This window comes from Rhinopithecus bieti, unplaced genomic scaffold (assembly GCF_001698545.2).
Source record: "Rhinopithecus bieti isolate Rb0 unplaced genomic scaffold, ASM169854v2 scaffold_19, whole genome shotgun sequence".
In the NCBI taxonomy this organism is placed as follows: Eukaryota; Metazoa; Chordata; class Mammalia; order Primates; family Cercopithecidae; genus Rhinopithecus; species Rhinopithecus bieti.
The window spans coordinates 3,972,250-3,987,675 of record NW_016803360.1 but is presented as its reverse complement, the minus strand read 5'-3'; the positions used below and the strand labels follow the sequence as shown (position 1 = coordinate 3,987,675).

Below are 15,426 nucleotides of genomic sequence, written 5' to 3'. Positions count from 1 at the left end.
TTCCTCCCTTGTTGTCTCTCTCTGTAAATGTGTACACTTGCATACAAACATACAAAGTCCTTTACTTCAACAATTCGTGTTCCTAAGACTCGGTAAATTTTTGCAGTACTTAGAAATGCTCTCATTGTGTTTTGTTCTTGTAAGTATCACCTGGTGCTACACCATAATCCACCTGTATTCCACAGGCCACACAAACACACACACACACACACACACAGGTAGGTAAGAGAGTCACAACGCAAGTCACAAACACTATTTCTCCTTCAGCAGAAAACCCCATCACAATTTTTTTTGTTACATGGTGCTGAGATTTCCTAAGGAAGTATCTTAAAAGTACACCCTGATGGGTCCTCTGTGCTACCAGACAAGATTCAGCATTTTCCTCTTCATCTCCTCTAACTCCTATTGGTCTCCAGCCACTACTAATGTCAAAAGAGGTAAGTTTGGGGTTCAGATGTCCACCAAATGCATCAGAGCAGCTTCTGATTCCCACTAATATGTATATGTCATGGCTGACCATGGCTGCAACCAATGGCATTGATACCCAGCATGCTGCTACCACTGCCCACTGTGGATGTCATGTCAAGGAGCCGATGACTACTGAAGACAGAGACCACTACTGCTGGCACTAGTGCAAAAGTATTGCACTCTGAAAGTCTCTGCTTTGTGAAACAATTTGCTTTTACTACAATGTTCTTCCCCTCAGCCTCCAACAAAAGCGCTGGAGAATAGACTAAATGACACATGACACTTTCTTCAGAATTACCTCCTATCTCTCTCCTACACCACTCTTCATCTCCAAACCAAAGTTGTGAAACCTGACTCTCCCTTGAGATATTCTATCTCCTGGATGAACCTCCTCACTCACTCATGTAAATCAATCCCTGGCAGCCCCGGTCCACCATGTACCGCTTACATCAGGTGGTAATTAAACTAGTTAATATCTGATATTCAAAAACCCCTATAAGACTTTATATTCAAAAACCCCTATGAGGAAGCAGACCACTCATATATTGATGCTGGCGAGCCTTCTTTCTGTATACTTTTTTGTGTCTGTTGAATGTTTAAATAATTTTTTTAATGAATAAAAATGAGTTTTTAAATCCAGTTTCATGTTTATTTAAAAGTGTATATTATAAAAGGCATGTCTTCCCATGAAAATATTTGTTATTAATGCCAATAACTGAAGCTACAGCACAGACATCACGAAGGAAAATCCAGTTCCACAGAGCTCTCTGGTAACTTAACTAGTACTCGTTAACTATATATGCACATTCATCAGCTCAACAGAAGGATGAGAGGAGGAGGTGTAGGGTTCACTCCTCCACCACTCAGGTATGCATTCGCAGACTGTGTATTTATGGTTCCTACCATTCCTGAGTGACACCTGAAGTTGCTGTGACATTTAGTAATTTGTCATTTTGCAGAGACATGATTCTGAATCACACATGCCATAAAGCTGGGGCAAGGGCAAGTTGTCCAGCCTGGCCGAGACCCAGGCATGCTCTTAGTCACAGTGCTTAGTCTCAGTGCTATGAACACTGTAAATAAAGTGATAAAAACTGTATCTTTTTAAGAAATGAAACAAAATTAACTGCTGGTTGAGTCTAGTGTTGATGACAGAATGAAGGGAGTATGGGGATGTTTATGAAAGCGATAGGCTAGCCACAAAATAGAAGTTTCAGATAAATTGAAGACTGAAATGTCAAATGCAATGATGACTCAGACACATTGTGTGAACAAAACTACCAAATGCTCCAAAAGGAAATAAGTAGAAAGGATGTGTGAATTTGTTTCAATAAGTCCTCCAGACAGTACACAAATCAGTCATCAAATGAGATAAGTAGTTAGGGGTCTAGAGAGACCATTTAAATTTTTAAATTCTTCTTTAGCAATTTTATGGAAGGGATTATGTGCTAACATGATTTTTTTTTTCAAGTTGAGAATTGTGACTGGCTTCGGACATCTACCTCACAAATGTCAAGAATCTACTGTATCTCATTTTGACTGGTGATAAACAGTTTGTGTGTCCTTCATAATCTTTCCTTCCTACCATTTCTGTGCTCCTATCTGCCAGCAGTGGATAAAACAGAGGCTCAGAGTGAGGAGCAGGGACTCCTACGAGCTGGGTTCCTGCAGCATATTCAAAATAAAGAGCCTGCCTGGGGCTGAGATGAAGGGAAGATACCAGTCCTCTGAGATATAAGCAGCACAACCTAGGAGGCGCACAGCACAAAGCAAAAGAGAGGGCCCTGCCTATAACCCAAAAGTCTGCACCTGCAGATAAGGGAAGAAATACGGATTACTGAGAAAGGGTATTGACTGTAGTCTGACCATTCCTGGTCAAACCATTGTTCTCCAAACATTGTCTTTAAAAGAATGGCTAGCTAATAGTCCTCAAGACTGGTTAAATAGTTTTAATAATTTTACAGTTGCTTTTTCTTAAGAGCTGCATTTTATAGCTTCATAGTTAACAATTACATTTTTCAAAAATAAGGTATAGAGATGCTATGGTTATGAGTTGAGAGTGGTTGTAAAATGAGGGTAGACATTACCTTAAAAGCAGCATCTGAGAATCAGATTCAAATTCTGTCATTCAGATAACAGGCCTGAGATCAGTGCCTGGTGTCAAGGAACTAAACTTGCCAGTTTTTGGTTTAAGGGCAGTGTATCTTTTGTAAACAGTGTGTCAGGAATACTAACCCTAAAATCATTACTATGAACCAAACAAAAATGACAACTATGCTGAAGAGGAAGACAGCAATGAGAAAAACCAACACCCACTGTAGAATCCAACACCTTGTTGCTATGATGCCTACTAAGTAACACCATCAACTCAAGATGATTTTTTGTTTACTTTACAGAAATCATCTTCAGTCACTAATCGTTAACTGTCGAACTTGACGCAGAATGACATTCTCAAAACTCCTAAACGTCACTCTTCAGTAACATCATCTACAACCAGTCTCCCCACTGCTAATCACCTTATGAATGCAGCATATAAAACTGCTTTGGGCCTCCCCACCCCACTCACCCACCTCCCGTCATCCTTTCATAGGTGCAAACCAAATGCTTCATTGATTATCCTCAAGATTTGCTGTACGTACTCTTACAGTTCCTCTTTCCATCCCCTACCCTTCCCTCAGCTACTTCCTTCTTTTCCTCCTCTTCGTATCACTGTCAAGTAAAGTTTGACAGTTACTCACTCCATGACTTTCAACAAATCAATCTCTCATTTTTTGTACATTTTTGAGACACGGTCTTGCTCTGTTGTCCATGCTGGAGTGCAGTGGTACAATCAGGGACCACTGCAGTCTCAAACTCCTGGGCTCAAGCGGTCCTACCACCTTAGTCTGCCAAGGAGCCAGCACTACAGGTGCATACCAGCACATCCGGCTAATGTTTTAAATTTTTTGTAGAGATGGGGGTCTCACTATGTTGCCCAGGCTGTTCTCAAACTGCAGGCCTCAAGCGATTCTCCCACCTTGGCCTCCCAAAGTGCAAGGACTACAAGTGTGAGCCACCATGCCCAGCCTGATCTCTTAAAGTCTCAATTTCCCCATGTGTAAAATGTAAAGAATAACAGAACCTTTCTTCAAACTTCATTGAGTAATGGTGAAGACAGATGAGATAGGCCAGGCAATAACACAGCATAGTACTTACCAGATACTAAACAGTCAATAAAATGTTAGCTTCTTATTATAATTATCTGGTTTAACAATTATTCAAATTCATGAAAGCCACTCAGTGACCTTAAAAAAAAATTACGCAGTGGCTTATTTATTCATAGAGACAGGATCTCACTCTGTTTTCCAGCCTGGAGTACAATAGCACAAACATAGCTCACTACAGCCTCAACCTCCCAGGCTCAAACACTCCTCCCGCCTCAGCCTCTAGAGTATCTGGGACTACAGACACACAACAGCAGACACTACTCCAGGTTTTTTTAAAAAATCATTTTATTTGAATAACATCTACGGTAGTAAGCCATCTGTGTTCAAACCTTTGTCACAAGATGTGAAGATCACTACCTAAAAAGTAGATATGATCAGGTGTGGTGGTTCGCACCTGTACTTTCAGCACTTTGGGAGGCTGAGGCAGGAGGATCGCCTGAGGCCAGGAGTTCAAGACCAGCCTGGGCAACAGAGTGAGACCCCATACCTACAAGAAAATGCAAAAATCAGCCGGGCATGGTGTTGCACATCTGTGGTCTCAGCTACTCCAGAGGCGGAGCAGGTGTGATCGCTTTGAGCCCAGGAGTCTCAGGCTTCAGTGAGCTATGATCACGTCACTGTACTCCAGCCTAGGCAACAGAGTGAAGCTTTGTCTCAAAAAAAAAAAAAAAAAAAAAAAAAAAAGATACATTATTTTATTTAATACTATTACTATAACAGTAATATTTATTTTTATAGTAATAATTCCTCATATTTACATGGCACCAGAAAAGACTGCCAATTTCTTTATAAAGCAACACATCTGAAGTAACAGTGAAGGCTTAGCCACATGAAGAAGGTACTGGACCTGAAGCTCAGGCCCTCTTTCCAGAGGATACCCTGTCCTTGGAGCAGCCTAATGAATGGTCACCATGCTGGTCTGACTGCACTTAAACAAGACTAAAGGCCAGGGCAACATTCTGCAAAGTCTGCTTCCCAAAATACAACTTTTAGAAGACTATTTATTCATGTCCCCTGAGAAAGGGGTTTGTGGTAAAAGAGATGTCTAATACCCTAGGGTCTTTGGGAGATGCCCAGGGCACACTGATGTGCAACCATCTGCGGAGTGCTGTCCCAGCCAAAGTTTCCTAGAGTCACTGAGCCTCGGCACGATTATCACATCACATCAAGTTCCATGGGATCCCTCATTTGGAAGGCACTGAGCTACAGAAAATAAATTCAGGAAATAACATGAAAGTAAGGTAGTGTTTTAGTGGATAGAGTTTATTCATCTTCAAGTTGGATTCAACTACAAGGATGCTACCTTCTAATCTAGCTCCCAGTCTGAACCTGTTTGTTGGTGTAGTGTCTAATACCACGGAAGGTCCTCAGGACTTGTAAGTACTTTGAGTCCAGACTTGAGAAAGTGATTCTGAGAAAGGTATGGCCTCTGCCTCCTAAGACCTCCCTATAGCCTCAGATTTAGTTTGTGATGACCTTCTTTCACCTCCAGGACACCAGAGAAATACAGTCATTAATGGAAGGACTCATGTATCCACAAATACAAGGTCATATGGGGTAATCGTACAAAACCCATAAGCCTAACAAACATGAAAGGGAAACAAACATGGTGAGGCACATGAGTTTCTTCAATGCTTTGTCATTTTTAAAGGGTATCATCAATACCAGCCTATTTGAACCTCATAACTACTTTTTTAAGACTGATAAACATTATCATCCTCATTTCACAGATGAGAAAATTGAGGTCACCCAGGTAAGAAACAGATTTTACCTTCCAAGACGTTGCCAACACATTGTATATTAGTCAACCCAGAAGACAATTTAATGTAACAGTGGAAAGCAAAGGCTTTGGAGCCCTAGTGCCTGGGTTGAAATCCTTTATTTATTTATTTTTTTGAGACAGAATCTCGCTCTGTTGCCCAGGCTAGAATGCAGGGGCGAGATCTCAGCTCACTGCCAGCTCCGCCTCCCAGGTTCACGCCATTCTCCTGCCTCAGCCTCCCGAGTAGCTAGGACTACAGGCACCTGCCACCATGCCCGGCTAATTTTTTGCATTTTGTTTAGTAGAGACGGGGTTTCACCGTGTTTAGCCAGGATGGTCTCGATCTCCTGACCTCGTGATCCGTCCGCCTCGGCCTCCCAAAGTGCTGGGATTACAGGCGTGAGCCACCGCACCCGGACGGGTTTAAAACTTAGCTTCACAATTTACTAGCTGTATAATCTTAGCCATGGTACCTAACCTTTCTTGAGCTTTAGCTCCTTCATCTGTAAAATGGGTTAGGTATATCTACTCCATCGAGGTGTAAAAACTTTAAAAAAAAAAAATTATGCACACTAGAGTGCTTTGCACATAGTGAATGCTTGCTATATAAAAGTTACAGTTATTCTAAAGAAAAGACAAGTGGCCGGGAGAGGTGGCTCACTTCTGTCATCCCAGTACTTTGGGAGGCCAAGGCAGGCAAATCAAAAATGGTGCGGAGTTCAAGACCACACTGGCCAACATGGTGAAACCCTATCTCTACTGAAAATACAAAAATTAGCTGGGTGTGGTGGTGACTGAAAATACAAAAATTAGCTGGGCGTGGTGGTGCACGCCTGTAGTCCTGGCTACTGTAGATGCTGAAGCACGAGAATCGCCTGAACCCAGGAGGCGGAGCTTGCAGTGAGCCAAGATCGCACCACCCACTGCACTCCAGCCTGGGCGACAGAGTGGGACTCTGACTCAAAAAGAGAAGGGCAGGGGAGGGGAGGGCAGGGGAGTAGAGGGGAGGGGAGGAGCTCTCCAGGGTACACATGACCTCCAAGCACCAGTTTATCAGATCTCTGAAGTCTCACAGGGCAGAGGAATGAAAACTGTACGAAGGCCAACACCTTCACATCGAAAAAGGCCTATTTAATTTCTCAGGAGTCCAGAGACGAGGATAGGGAAGGTGGGCAGCAGGGCAGTCAAAAACAATGATACGACTCAGATTTCACGGACAAGTAGATTTCAAAGTGAATTTGGGAGACTGATGTAAGGTCAATAGCTGTTAGTTTTGCCAAGTTCTTATAAAGAAAAAAAAATTTAACTGCCAACAAAATAAGAAGGACATAATTTCTGAGAAACTACTCAAGACTAGGCCATTGGCAACCTTACTATGTTTTTGCTGAGGAGGCATAAAAACGTCCTCACATACCAAATGTGGTTCCAGGACCTGCTTTCAAGAGAGCTGGTACAGCAGCAAATAGAAAGTGCTGTGAGAGATTAAAGCAAGAGGCCAGTACAAAAAAGATGAAAGCTCTGGGCCATCATCCCCAAAGGGGCTACAGTGGGAGTGTTTCTCTATAGGAGCACTGGAGTATGTATGTGCAAGTAAGATGCCAGGACCAGGACATAAGTGGGCTGGGAGGACAGAATCTATACACTGATTATAATGCTTATGACATTGTATCTTGATCGTCTACTTACAGGAGGTTTTGAAGCAGAGAGACCCTGATTTACCCATTTTGCTATCTCTTATGAATATCCTTAGTAGGTATTGATAAAACTTATCAAATGAATCAATAAAAGAGAAGAGGAAATTACAATACACTACTGGAGGGGAATGGAAGGGGCTTGGGGACAGGAAAAATCAGAGAAAGACCTTCATCTGTCCATCTAGCTCATATTCTCCAGTGAAAATTCTAAGTAGGCTGCTAAGTATTTGTTTACCTCTTTGGCAGAAGCATAACATCACCACTCCAAGAAACTCTCCTTATATAAGTGTCAGTGGAGAACACATCAAAAGAAGTTAAATTCAAACCTCTTAAACAGACTTATTCAATAAGGATAAGAGAAAAATCTAAACTCACACTTGAAGCATCTCTCAACAAACACACATTGCTACGAAGAAAAATATTCCTTTCAAATCAAGCATGACAGAGACCAGCTTTGATATTCTACTCACTCTGCCTGATAAGAACTCTGAATCACACACATATTGGAATTAATGTCTGTTGTGGAGAGATGTGAAATCTGCCCTAAGGACCTAAGTTCATAGATTTTAGGCAGGAAAAACTCTAGATCATTATTACAATGTGAGAACTGCAATCTTAGCAGCATCAAGAACAAATCCTTGAGAAGCTGGGTCTTCCGTTCTCATCCATCCCTGCAGAGGAGACACCTGAGTGTGAACTAATCCATGCTGCCTTTGCTGCCTTTAAACATGAGATCAGTCATTACAGCGGTTCCATTTTATTGATATTTTCTCAGAAACACTGTCCCTTTTTCTACTAGTCATATTTTAATGTGAACGATCCTATTCATAATGTTGCAATGGTCTCTCTGATTTGCTACCTTGTCTGCCATGGAGATCACATGCAAAGGGTAGTCACCAAAGGCAACCTTTACAAAATCTCAACTTCCTGCCCTTCTGTGTTACTGTAAGAAGGACGAATTATTTGAGATTCTGTGGCCTAACCTACTTACTTCCTCTAAAGAAGGAATAGAAAATGAAAAATGCCTTTCAAGAAAGAAAAAAAAAAAAAGGTACACAGAAAGTGAAATCACAAACTGACATTAACGGGCCTATGGCATATTTAATAGACTCTCATTAAATGCTTTTATTTGAAATTCATGTTCAACGTACAGACTATATCTCAATTTGAGTCAGAAATATTTTTAAAGTGCTATCATATCATCACCATACTATACTAGAAGGGTAATAATAGAAATTTTACACCCATTAGAGGGATTCAAGGGCCATAAAAGAACAAAACCTGACACAGATATTTCTATGCATATGCTAAATATGCATGAACTGAAATTTAAAAGAAAACTAAAAGTACTCTCTTGTTCTTTTTTATTTTACTTCATAATTGTTAACGCTAAAAGTAGTATCTTCTTTTTTCTTATTTTGCTTCATATTTTTATAGAACATAAAGCTAAAATTAAAAGATTTACACTTGATTTCTCTTTTGCATGTAATGAATTAGATTTGGCTAGATTTTTTTTTTCTTTCACAGAAGTCAAGTCTACAGGCTTATCTTGATAACCATTTGTAGCCAACCTGCTTATCAATAGACTGAACAGCTAAGCCTCAAGTCCACCCAATTAGACCACAAACCAATACAGTTAATTACTAAGATCATTTAATAACCAGAACAGATTGACCACCTAGGAATTTCAATTCACTATTCAGGGTTCAACAACGTCATGGATGGAGAAAAATAATCAACTGATCTTGGTGCCAGAGCAATCATACCCAAAATGTTCTGGTAACTAAACTAGCTTAATTCCACAAAATTTATATAATATAAAGAAATGGTCCAGCCTTTAAAAGGTCTGGTACATAGTATATGCTCAAAAAATGTATTAAATAGAACTTCAACAAAAGAGAAGCAGCCCATTCATTACCTTGTAATCAATGCCCACAATGGCATCCTTCTAAGTCAAACTGAAGATCTGCTTGATCCACCGTAACTCATATAACAGAGAGATATAATTCCCATTGCAATACAAAACCACCCGATGAGTCAAAATAGACTCTTCACCTCATTTTGCAAACATGGGACATACTCTTTTGGTTACAGTGTATAACATCAGTAATTATAGCACTCTTGCTCAGGATCTTAGTCATATTCCCTGTTTTCATCTTTTACTTTGATTCTAGGACACATTTCTGCCACACCACCCCTCCATTTTCTCCCCATCATTGTCTCTCTTATTTGAATTTTCTTCTTTCCTTTTACAATCCTGGCTTTAGAGTAAATTTCATAACCTACTGAGCCTGCCTTGGTAGATTCAGGTCCCACTCTTTCATTGACTGACTGCTTTTTATATATATATATTTTTCATAACTAGTCCTACTACCTTATTGGGTCTCTTCCTACAGAGAACAAATGAAATCTTTATACAAATAAGCCCAGTGTTTCCCAAACCTATTCTGAGTAATGTTTTATCAACAGTTTGTGATTATTTCAAGGCCATGGGCTAGACCAAGGTGTTCTTTTCAGAATAATTCAATAACTGGTCTTTTCTCAATTCTTGGTTTTGAAAAGAAAAAAAAGAAGAAAGTAAAGCCAGTTTTCTTCCCATCTATTTTCTTATACCTGTTCATTATTGCTCATGTTAGTAAACCAATGTAAAAGAGCACATACGTTAATCCGGAAATGTGTTGTTTTTAAAATATTCTATGTGTTACTATTTTGAAAATCAAAAACGTAAAGATATATCAATCATATGCCAGTATCATTTTCCCTGACTCCACCCCTTTCAAACTGCATGATATGAACAAGTTACTAAGTAACTCTGAGCACCAGTTTGCTCTAAAAGACAAAAAATAATACCCAGTGCTCGAGGTCAGTGAAAGTATGAGAGGTAACAGTCAGTGCCTACAACAGTACCTTGGCATACAGAAAGCACTCAAAGTATTTTTGAATGAATAAATAAATATAAAGCATCTAGCTTAACGCTTGATCTTCAGAAGGCACTCGATATACAATTGCACTTAACATTGTATATCAACACTTCATAGTGTTTTGCAAAGAGCAACCCCGTCTGCTGGGTCCTATCACAGGAACACATTTCCTACCACATTCAGAGATGCCATCACAGTGTCTACAGCATTTATCTACCATTCACCCATACTTAACCATGGCTTGGTTTTGTTAATTGCCATCGTATGTGCATGGGTTATCTCCCCAACTAGATTAGGAACACACTGAGCCCAAGAATTGATGCTCGATGTCTTTGTAGCCCCAACACATACATTCATTCAACCCTGCTGTGAATTGTTGATTTTGTGAAGCAATTCACAACAGTAATTTACACAAAATAGAGGCTCAATAAGTATCTGCTGGTGGAACACAAAACACTGATTTACAGTGCATATGGGAGAAAGAATAATAAGGCAAAAGGCATTTTACCGTCACATATAACATGCATGCCATTCTTACAATAACCATCCAACTAACTAATGCCAAGTCTACTCAGAAAGAAACTACAGCTTATGAAGAAAGTTCCCTCATCCAAGATCACCCAACTTAACTTTACTCAAGTTCCTCTCAAAGACCCTTGTTCATTCCTCCAAACTCTCTTTTCTCCCAAATGGGAATTTTCTAAAGGTCTTCCCCAATTTTACTTCATAAATCAAACTTAGTTATACACCAAGGATACCCTTTCCTGGTGCTTCTTTTCATCCACCCACTGCATAGCTGCCACAGTCAATACAAATCCGTTCATAATTTCCCACTATTGACTTACATCCACAACCATCAATGAAATAATTTAATACAGTAAAGAGATAATCTGAGAATATTCCTATTAGATAATTAAGCCCTTTACAAAATATATCTTCCATGGATCCACTGAACTTCAAGATGTCACGTATAAATGTGCACACATATGAATGTATAAATAGTTCTCTCTAAATACAGTATCTTTACCTATGTTATAAGCATCCCCAAATCCTTGTAAGGAACAAATCCCTCAATAGTAGCAAGTGGTAACAGTGGAAGACAGTGTAGATCTTCACCAGAAAGTCACCTTGCGAACACACTGGTCAAAGAAAGAATCACCTCGATCCATCTTGCTAGACTCTTGCTAGACACACAGTTCAGGCATTCCTTGACAGTGGGTGAAGGGCTTCTTACTCATTTCTGAAGACGAAGCACTAAAAGAGGAATGCATTATATTGTGCTATGTGTATTGGATAATATGCCATCGTTCTGCATCAGTTAGCCCAGAAATCCATGTTTCCTGGCTCAACGGCTCCAAAGAGTGCTGAAGCCCTCATCCTTTCCTACTGGTACCATGTGAAACTGTTACACTATTATTAGAAGAGCTCATTATGTCTACTCCCAGAGTAAGGATCTCTAGAACTCCTCAAGAGCAAGGATCTAGTCTTTTACGTGTTCAACACTGTAAGAGCTCAGAAAGAAACTAGTTAAGTAACTAGCAGAAACAATACTGCAGGGATCACTCAAGTTACCCATCCTTGGGATGCCAACGGTATATCCCACACACCACATAAAGTAAGTTCTCTCATAAATTCCCCATCCTAACTGCACTACTATAAACAGCACTGGCTGAAATATGGAATTCTTAAAAATAAACTACCAACCCAGTCGAAATTCTTTAAGAACCAACTGACAATTACTCAGGGACTAATTAAACAGGACATAGACTTCTTTTTTCCTCCCCTATTGGGTTTTTGGATTCTTAGAACATTGACTGGATAATCTCCAAAGAGTGGAGATGAAATAAAACTCAAACTTGTCAGGGTTTATTTTGTCAGGTTCTGTAGCATCAAATCAAAAATAACAACAGATAGTACTTGCAATTTTTTTAATCTAGATTTTACATAGTTGGCTATAATTAGATTGCAGCCAAAGAGGTCTAGAAAACAAGGAGGAAAAGCCCTACTTGGACCTTTCCTAAATTCAGTCATTCGGAGGACTCATGTTCTGGCCCCTATAGTTAGTTTAAATCATTACTACTCCAGTTACCTATTTTCTCATCCTCATCTCCCAGCAGACTCATGCAACTAAAATATTAATTACAGTACATTAATTCCCCTCACACCAACCCTTCTACTTTCATCACCCTACCATTTTCACAATTAGGCATCATTTTAAAGTATTTCTTTCATTTACTTCTTCTACTTATTCAATGACTAGTTTGGGATAAATAAATTTCAGGTTTTATATTCTGCACCATGTTACAGCATGGTCTCCTCCCTCAAAGAGCCAACAGTATACAAGGGAAACTACTTTTTTCTCAAGACAAGATATACTCCTAGAAATATTCTGAGAAATCCATATAATACACACATCAGAAACCAATCTAAAAATTTTAGCCAAGAGTTAAATCAACATATTCTGACTTAGACAATCTACCTCCAGCCCTTCACAAAGCTTGACAAGGGTAAAATGATATGACCACTATACATCTGAATAACTCTTTATGGTTCTCAAAATCTGATTTTATTTGATTCTTTTAACAAAAGATACAAGGCAAGTATTGCTCCCACTCTGCAGATGAGGAAATGGAGGTTAAAGGAGGTAGAGTGACATATACAAGGTGATATATCTAGTTATTGAATTTAGTCTTCTGATTCCTATTCTAGCATTCTATCCAGACCCAGTGACTTCCCAGACAAAGAAAAACAAGCAGTGTCTTCAAGTCAGCATATTTAAACATGAAACTCACCATCTTAGGAAACAGATTTTACTCTACTTGAACCCCACTTGTCTGCATGACCCTCCTATAGCTGTTCTTGCCCCATTGTCTCTGCTGCATACTACATGGACCACATCTACTTATTTTGCTAATTATACAATTCAAAACCATGAGCAGCAAAAGACAATAAACTCCTGTTAATCATTTTTATATCAATAATTACTCATTTTGACTTCTAGATTACATCTGGCCCAATGAAGGCTGTTAGTTCTGCTCTAAAAAGGTAGGCTAATTTTGGTTTTCTTTTGTTTTGCCAAACAAGATTTAGCGACCCCTTTATTACTCAAGACAGGATAGAAAAACAGGCAGAAAAGGAGATGGGAAGATTAAAGGAAGAAAAAAGCAAAAACGAAAAAGGTATAAACAGTAGAAAGCACTGGAGTAGCATAAATGTACTGAAATGTTCTATCCCCCGAGATGGCTGCCCCCTCTGCCTGAGAATGACCTTTGCCCTAAAAGGAGGTCCTGGAGTATTGGAAAGAAGCCAACACCCTCCAAAATTACCAAAGAGGTATTGGTAGACAACAGCTGTATTCCCTTTGGAGATATGTTCAAAAGTTGACAAGTCTAAGCTAACACACTGAAACTCACACTCATAACCGTGCAACATGGTACTTGGCACAAGTCGGCCCATCTTGGATTTAAGCCATAGAAGTTATGTGACAAATACCCCCAAAGTACTCAATGTAAATTTCATTCACAAAATGTTACCACTGGCCCCCCTAAGACATTTGGAGTTCTAGAATCTTCCATATCACTGTATAACAATGTAACACTTATATTAATTTACAACCCTTTTGTTTCAGTTTTCTACTTTTCAACTCCAAAGAATAAGACAATTTACTTTCAGTAGAAAACAGGTGCTAAAATTCTAATTAAGAATCTAGTAAGTAAGCCAATACAAAGATTATCCAGGACAATCTCATAACTTCCTGTTTCATTCAAACTACAATCACACTTAGTGTCAATACATTCATGCATTCAAAGCAGTCCCACAAAATGATGTTTTTCTGCCAACCCTGTCTCATACTCCCCTTCCTGATCTCCAAATGCAGCTTTTTAACATTTGCAGGTATGTCAAGCAATTTGTTTCAACAAGCGGGTCTTACCTTTCGGCGGTGGTGAAACACAGAACTCTCTGGCGATCTTCACAATTGCTGTCCACTCTCAAGATTTCTCCTAAGGATTCTATCATTGGTTTAAAGAGAGGGAAGGTAAAATCAAAACACTGTCATCAAAAAGAAACCTTCAAATCCACAATCCTCAATTAAGAAGTTTACATTCTGAATCACTTAGGCATAATTTTACACTATGCCAGTCGGTAAATTAAAATAAAATAAGCTGGTTCTAGATGAGTTGAAATGGATTTTAATCATTCCTATCATTCCCATGTCCTAAATTCACCCAATAAAGTGTCTCCTATTGTATATTACAGGCAGGTGAAAGTTACAAGGATCATTTGAGTCAACTTTAATTTCCCTCACTGCTTTTATCTTTAAAATTAAAGATATTTTACAGAATACACACTGTAAAAAGAATAGATATTATATAAACAGTTTTAACCCATACATTTAAGGACTTTAAATCACAAATTATACAAGTATTCAGAAATAATTTCGTACTCAGTGAAACAAAATTACAGTCTTAGAACCAAAAGGGACTACTTATTCGGACTATACATAACTATACAGCTAAGAAACTACATAAAATTGCCTTATATTTATCAGAGAGTAAAACGAACAGCTCATATAAAAGGCAAATTTCAACTAAAGGTCTTTTCCATTTCTTCAAAAGTTTTAAACACATTTCAACTTCGCAGTTTTATTAACATTCAAAATGAAGTCATCAGCTGAGACTCGTAATTAAAAATTGATCAGAGGTACACACACCGATAAATGCAAAAGCAAACAATTGTTTCCAAATCAGGGAGCGATCAATCTCAAATCCCAGAATAAAAGCAAAGTGTTTTTCCCACATAACTCATGTCGGATGGAAGTTACAGGGTCTGAGTCCTCAGAATTCATTGCTCCGATTTACTAAACCTTCAATTTCTGATCAGCATCCTTTCACACAACATCTGGCTGCTCGCTCAGGTCCTCTAATTACTTCCACGTCTGAACGGACTACGTAGCTACAAGTAAAGGCCAAACTTTGCTCTCGGCCTTCCGAACTTAAAAGACGCGTTTAACCACTAGAGGTCTCCCCTTGGCCAGTTTTGCACGTTCGCTATTTTGCTGCACTTGAAACTTTCCGGAGAAATGCTCTCTACTCGAGTCAGTGTTTTCTAAAACTTGCGCAAAATCCACGCGACCGAGATAGCCAGCACAGAGCCTCTCGGACTCCCTAAACCAATAAAGACATCACAAACAACGCTCTAGGAAAACCAAAAGGAGAACTGGACGCACTCGCCCCGGCCGCGCCCCCCCACCCCAAAATCTTATTTCTCATCTCAGTTTCCCCTAACCTAACAATTAAAATCTATTTTGTTTCTATGCACTCTGAATGATCTCGAATGCATTTTCTGGCGGTGGCCCCGAGGTGGAGAAGAAGCGG

At 39.4% G+C, this 15,426-nt stretch overlaps 1 protein-coding gene across 1 annotated transcript in view; it reads right to left on the bottom strand.

Moving 5' to 3' along the window:
* The window catches only part of L3MBTL3 (L3MBTL histone methyl-lysine binding protein 3), a 127,642-nt gene that overhangs the window by 109,540 nt on the left and 2,676 nt on the right, over window positions 1-15,426 (bottom strand). Inside the window, exon 2 of the mRNA XM_017879382.1 lies at window positions 13,983-14,061. The gene's annotated coding sequence lies outside the window, so the exon portion shown is untranslated. The remainder of the gene's footprint in view (window positions 1-13,982; window positions 14,062-15,426) is intronic.